Genomic DNA, 6,881 nt, shown 5'->3' on the forward strand with positions numbered 1-6,881 from the left:
CTCTACTAATTTGGATATCGTGCGGAGCATCTCTTAGATTTTGGAGACTTGGGTGAGCTCTTGGCGTTCAGAGTTGCCTATCTCCTTTGATTTTATCTTGGAATAGTCTTTAGTTAGTATTCAAAGATAGTCTTTATTATTATTAATATTATTGTATATGTATAAACCTTGGACTTCCTTATTTGGTTTAGTAGCTCGACTAACGACTGATACCAGGTCTTGGAGGTTATCTCACTGTATTTATCTTTTTATTCTTTTCTTCTTCTTCTTCTTCTTATTATTATTATTATTATTATTATTATTCGTTACTTTCCTTTCGCTTGTGATGGTCCGTTGCCTATGGTTCTGAACTTTGGGGTTAGGCTTACCTACTGGTGGGTTGATAGTAGATGCCATCATGACCTGAGAAATTGGGTCATGACAGGGTCACACGGCGATTGAGAACTCGAAGGATCCCAACCAAGTCATCTTAGCATACATTGCATACATAAGGTAAAATACATAATGAAATGAGCGGAAGAAGCAACTCAACATAAATGTCAAAAGAGAAAGTAAGCTCAACTCAATGTCCAGAATGGACTACATCACTTTCAATGTCTAAATATGCCTTCATACTAGACTTGATAGGGGCTTTAGGACAAGATCCGATCTCACCTGAATCATAAAAGAAAGTCAAGGTAATCAACATAAAAGAAAGTCCCTTCCTCGATAAATGATGACTTACCAATGACAACTCAAGAGTGTTAAGTCAACTCTAGCCACGAGTAGGATGAAAGTGGTTGTTGACCCCTACATTATAAGACAATGTAGGTAAAATATGTGTTAGTACATAAAAGGTACTAAGTATGTGATATAAGCATGAACAAGTAAAGAAACGTGAGCAATATGAAATAGGATGCATGACCAACATAATGAATATGAACATGGCTTAAAAGCATTTGAAAACACATGAAAACTTATGGTCAAATCATCATCAATCTTCATAGTAAAACTTTACATCTTTGCATATAACTTGTGTGGGGGGGATAAGACCTTTAACCGACATCTAAGACTATGTGAGCTATAACATGAAATCCGATGTAACTCCCACATCAAGAAGAGGAGTCTACTTTCCAAGATAGACTCCGTGAGAAGAACTTAACATCTTGAGCTATATGTGGATCCACTAGCTAAGACATAAGGCAACCTACGGTGAAAACGTAGTTTGAGACTTTAGGTTGCTATTAGGATTCTCTTGTGTAACTAACTATGTTACCAGACCGAACCCTACCTCAAAGTCCTTTGGTTCTTAGTCAATATCCCAATGGAATTCATAAAAACATTGAAACATCATCATTAACTTCATCATGAAAATAATTATTAGAGTAGCTCATTACTTTAGTGATTCAAATAAATCCATAGTTTTTTTTAGAATTGTCCTTATCACTATATTAAACATGATTTGTGTGAGAATTGCCCTTATCATACCATAATATCTTTCTTGGATCATAATTGATCATCATCATAGCTTTCATCATTAAATCATAAATCTCAACTTCATTCATAAAAGCTTTCTTTGAAAATCATTGAACTTCATCATCATACTTTATGTAAATCATCATTGAAACTAGATTTATGCATAGAAATTCATAATTCAACTTGAAATCATGCAATTAATGCAAAATCATGGTTATAATGATCACTAATAATAATTAAAAACATAATTGAAACAGGCCAATTCAATTCATCAAAACTATGGTTAAAAGTAATTGAAATTCAAGATATCTTTTGTAGAAACCTTGGGAGTCCATGGGTGAAAGAAACTCATGGATCAATTTCCACATACCTTGGTAAAATCAACTCAAAATTTGAAGAAGAACCTTGATGAACTTGAAACTCTAGCTTGGAATTGTGGGAGAACCTTGAGAGAATTTGAGTGATCTTGCCTTAGGAAAATTTAGGAGAATGAATTGGAATAGGGGGAATTATAAAGGGTTGGATAGTTATAGGCTTTGAACATGGCCATAAAAAATATCTAGGTTCATTGAACCAAACTTGGGAAAAGATGACATTATCCCTCATTAATGTTGGAATTGAATCCTACGAATTGACTCTTACTAGTCATAGGAACCTCTACGACTCATCAAAGTGAGTCGTCTATGCAGGTTTGAGAAACATGAGATTTGAAGTTTGCTTCAATGAGTCATTTTAAAGACTTGTCAACAAGATCACGGGTCGTAGACCCTAATCGTCTTATAAGGTTTGAGAACCCTACAAAACCTGAGATCTGAAGTTTCCCCATGAGTCAAAATGACAAATCGTAGACATGTCTATAACTCATCCTGTTGAGTCGTAGGATGTCCTCTGAGATGGTTCAGGGACTCACTTTATGACTAACCTCTACGAGCTGTAGGAAGCTCTACGAGTCGTAGAGTGACTCATAAACCCTAGGACAATCAACATCTTGAGGGATTTTCTTTGGTTCCAACTAAATGACTTCTAGGGTCTTACAATAGGATGACCTACCAACCAACTCTATTGTAAGTCCTCCTGCACACTCTATTTTTTTCTCCTTCTCAAAAGAGTAGTCCAAATGCATCTCCACAACCAACTCTTAAAACACCATCAAATTGAATGGTCACCAGGTCTCAACATAATATTTTCAAACCCAAAATGGTTTTTGATTACCTTGCAACTTCAACCATAAAGATATAGTTCCATCTACTCTAGATTAGTGGCAAAAGAATTTCATCAACGTCCTGGAATTGACTTTCATTCCACCTTCAGTCCAGTTATTAAAACCACAACTATTCTCCTAATGTTATCCCTAGATATGTCTCTTAAATGGTCATTGCGTCAACTTGGCATAAACAATGCCTTTTTACAGCGTACTCCTCATGATGTTGTTTTCATGCAAAAACCACTTGGCTTTGTAAATTTCTAATTTCCAAATCATGTGCATAAACTACATAAATCTATCTATGGACTTCGCCAGGTACCACGAGTATGGTATACTAAAATCAAGGAATTTCTCTTATCATGTGGCTTTGCTCATTCCAAACTATGATTCTTTATTGACCAAATCATCTCTTAATTCTCTCATTATTATTATTATGATCTATGTTGATGATATTGTGGTTACAGGCTCAAACAACTCACATGTCCAGGCAACAATTAAGTTGTTGGGTGATACATTTTTTATTAAGGACCTTGGTCCTTTATATTTTTTTTTTGAGGTGTTGAATTTATACAACATGCTCATGGATTGACTCTCACACAAAGTAGCTTCATTGCGGACATACTTAATAAGTTCAATATGCTGAATGTAAATAGTGTGAGCACTCCTCTCTCCATAAGTGACATTTTATCCTTGGATGATGGTTCTTCTTCAGTAGACACTACGTACACTTTATAGGCAGGTTATTGGCTCATTGCAATAACTCACCTTCACACGACTTGATATATGTTTTGCAGTAATCAAGCTTGCTAAATTCCATCACTCACCATCAACTAAACATTGGCAAGCAACAAAGAGGCTTCTTATTTGTCTAAAAGGAACTATAACCTATGGACTTCACTTCAAACATGGTAACTCTTCTTAGTTACTCGCCTGCTCAAATACAAATTGGGGTGTACTACCAACACTAGACACTCCACTTCAGCCTATGTTATTTTTCTTGGAAAGAATTCAATTAGTTGGTTCTTCAACCAGCAACACATTATAGCCAAATCTTTCACATAAGTGGAATACAGGGTTGTATCAAGTGTTGTAGTTGAGCTAAACTGGATAAGCAACCTACTGCAAGAACTTTGGGGACTTGGAAATATGTTAAGTTATGAATATAATCTTTTTTTAGGAAAGAGAACTAGGTAAGTATGAGTAATGAATTTGGGCAGTTGTTTTCCATAAAAGAATATCTTAACCATCTTGGCGATGCTTTCACTTATAGTGAACCAATAAATTTGAAAGAAGAGTCTAGACTAGCCCACTGGTACTTTTTTCATTTAGTTTAAAATCATAGTTTAGTTATGACCTAAAATAAGTCACTAGCTTTCTACTATTGAGCATGCCTTAGCTAGTTTACAAGAAAACTTTGTCATACTTAAAAAAGAATGGTTGTAAAGTAGGTGTTAAGCTGAGAAAAGGCAAAGAATTTCAGAATTCTGTTTTTTCTTTTTTTGCTAAAAACTTTGGAAAAAATCTTCAAAGATCCTTTGCATAGTTTATGAATTTTTTTAAGTAGGGACCTTGATCTCATCTATGTTTGATATTGTGTTATAACCCTCCAGGTTATTTTCATATTTTTTTCGATATTTTCATCTTTTAGAGCTTTCTTTAGCGATCCTAAGTCATTAATGACTTGCGAGCACTGACAGTTCAGTTGCTTAGTCGTTCGTTTAGGTTTTATGCCTGCTTCTCTATTTTGGAGCTCTTGGAGTTTGAATGTTGACTTCGGTCAAAACTCTAGGAAGACGACCTCAGAATGGAATTCTGACGATTTCATCATCTCCGGAATAGCTAACGTAGGCTAGTAGCATGGTCGACATGAGTATCGAGGCAATCAGTGCGAGTTTAAGGCCATTTGGTGCTTTCGCTTTTGAAATTTAGCCTAAGGTTGAATTTGGTCTACAATCTTGGTAAACGCGCTCGGATTAAAATTCCATTAGTGCTTAGCAGTGGAATGTTGAGTTTGATCTAGAATGACCTTTCATTCGTGTCCCAAGGCTTCCGATCTCATTTCGAGCCTTCTTGTAGAATTAGCCTCTACGTTCGCATTTTCCCTTCCGTATTTGTGGAGCTTGATGGCTTAACCCTTAGAGTTCAGGGACCCTTTTTTTGCATTCACGGAGAGCAATTCACTAGTCTTTTAATTAAGACCGATGATGCAAACTCAGCCCGACCCCCATTTCTTTTCTTTGATTATGGGAGCTAGGGAGCTCTCATTTGGGTGATTCCAAGTACATTGGATTTGTAGGAGTCATTGATATATTTTAGTAGGTTTAGAGAAGTATGAAGATCATCGTATTGGGGTAATTTCTTGCCCAAAGGGGCTGCCAAAGCTTAGTTAGGGCATTAATAGTGAAAATAATTATTGGGTTAATTTAGGTCATTTGTAGCATCGATTTGTGCCCCATTTTGGGGTACAAGCTCAATAATGCATGTAGAACATTGTCACATAGTCTTTTCTGGGAGTTCCATTGTGGGTCCCACAATCCCATTTTAGATTCAATTTTGGGTCTACTTATACAAAATATAATTTTAGTGTCAAAATATTTGTATTGACGAGTGGATTGACATTTTGACAGTGTGGAGGAATTTGGAGTCATTTTTGAAGCAAAAACCTATCAGAAAGTGGAATTAGAGCGTGCTTGTTCGGCTTCGAGGTAGGCTATGGTCTACTTTGTTTTGATTGAGCTTCATAAGGTATTGTTTAGTATAAAGAGCTTGTAGTTTGGATTGTATGTGATGTGTTAGTCTATATTCCTAGTTTCTTGCTTCTTTGTTCCGATATGAGCCTTAGGTTTGGATGCCTTATGAGATTTCCTGTCTAGTTGGTAAGATTGTGGATTATGCCTTAGTTTGGCTTTTATTAGCCTATTTTAGGTCACTTGATTGATGTTATGGTAATTGGAGAAATTTGTTTCCTTAGAATTGATTTTGGGATGAAACTTAGTTGATGTAGCTGTTGTTGGCCGGAAGTTATGAGACTCAGTATTCTTCGCTATTATAACACCGATCTTGGATCCTTGGTGTAGTAATTTCCATCCAATTAGGCTTGTGAATTAATAATGGATTCCATTTCTGGATTTAGAGCTAGAATCCCCTATTCTTTTTTATTTTCATTTAGCGGGGCTATCTGTGGTTGTGAATCTCAAGGTGATATTTCCCAGATAGATCTGGAGATATTGATTAACTAGTTTAGCACCTATTTCCTCATTTCCTCCTCCTTGTTACCCAGTTAGGGTTGAGTTCTTTTTTGAGCCTTGTGATTGAGTTAGAGGATTAGATTGAGGTCGGTTGTATTTTTTAGTCCTATTTCTATGTTGTAGAAGGTAAGGTACTTGTAGAGTCATTATTGTATATGATTGAGCATATTTTTTAGGTTGTTGGGGATGGCATGCATTGCATTGGATCATTGTTTTCTCACGGATGTAGTCGACCCTGGTGCATGCATTGGTTCTAGCATTGATTTGAGAAAGTTGTGTTACAACTCAAACTATTTTATACTAATTTTTGAATGGGAGTCGCACTTCCTTTATTACAACTATTTCAGTGGACTGGAGGCATCGAGGATGTGCTCATTTTATTATACTGATTCGAGGCATCGAGGATACGCTCATTTTATGATATTAATTTGAGGCATCGAGGATGCGCTCATGTTATAGATTAATATAAGACCTAGATCGGGACCAAACGGTATATAGGGGAGCTCCTAAGCCCCCTATAGCGATCCTATAGAGGCGCATGGGTCTTTCTTCCTATCTAGGACTGGAAATAAGTGTATATATCTTGGTATGAGGTTCTTGTCACATATAGTACTACTGGTTTTAATGCATTACTCTCATGCATATATGCATTGCCTATCACCAGCATAGTGGTTTGTACCTATTCGTGAGTGACCTTCCTAGGTACACGGGGCTCGGGAGGTGTTGGCTTACTATTTATGAACTTGTGGCGATATAAAGGGTGGTATCTTGTTTGAAGGTATTTACTGCCCTTATTCTTATTTATCTGCCTTATTGTGAAGGGATTTAGTGATACGGTCCTTTGGGCCTTTATGTGATATCTATGTTTAGTTCTGTTAGTAGGTTGTCACTTAGTTTTCCTTCTTCAAAGTGTGTCGTCGTGATTAGATCTTGGGCTGGCGCTACTAGGTACGTCCTTGCTTGTTTCCTATTCT

Source organism: Solanum dulcamara, chromosome 6 (assembly GCF_947179165.1).
Source record: "Solanum dulcamara chromosome 6, daSolDulc1.2, whole genome shotgun sequence".
Taxonomy (NCBI): Eukaryota; Viridiplantae; Streptophyta; class Magnoliopsida; order Solanales; family Solanaceae; genus Solanum; species Solanum dulcamara.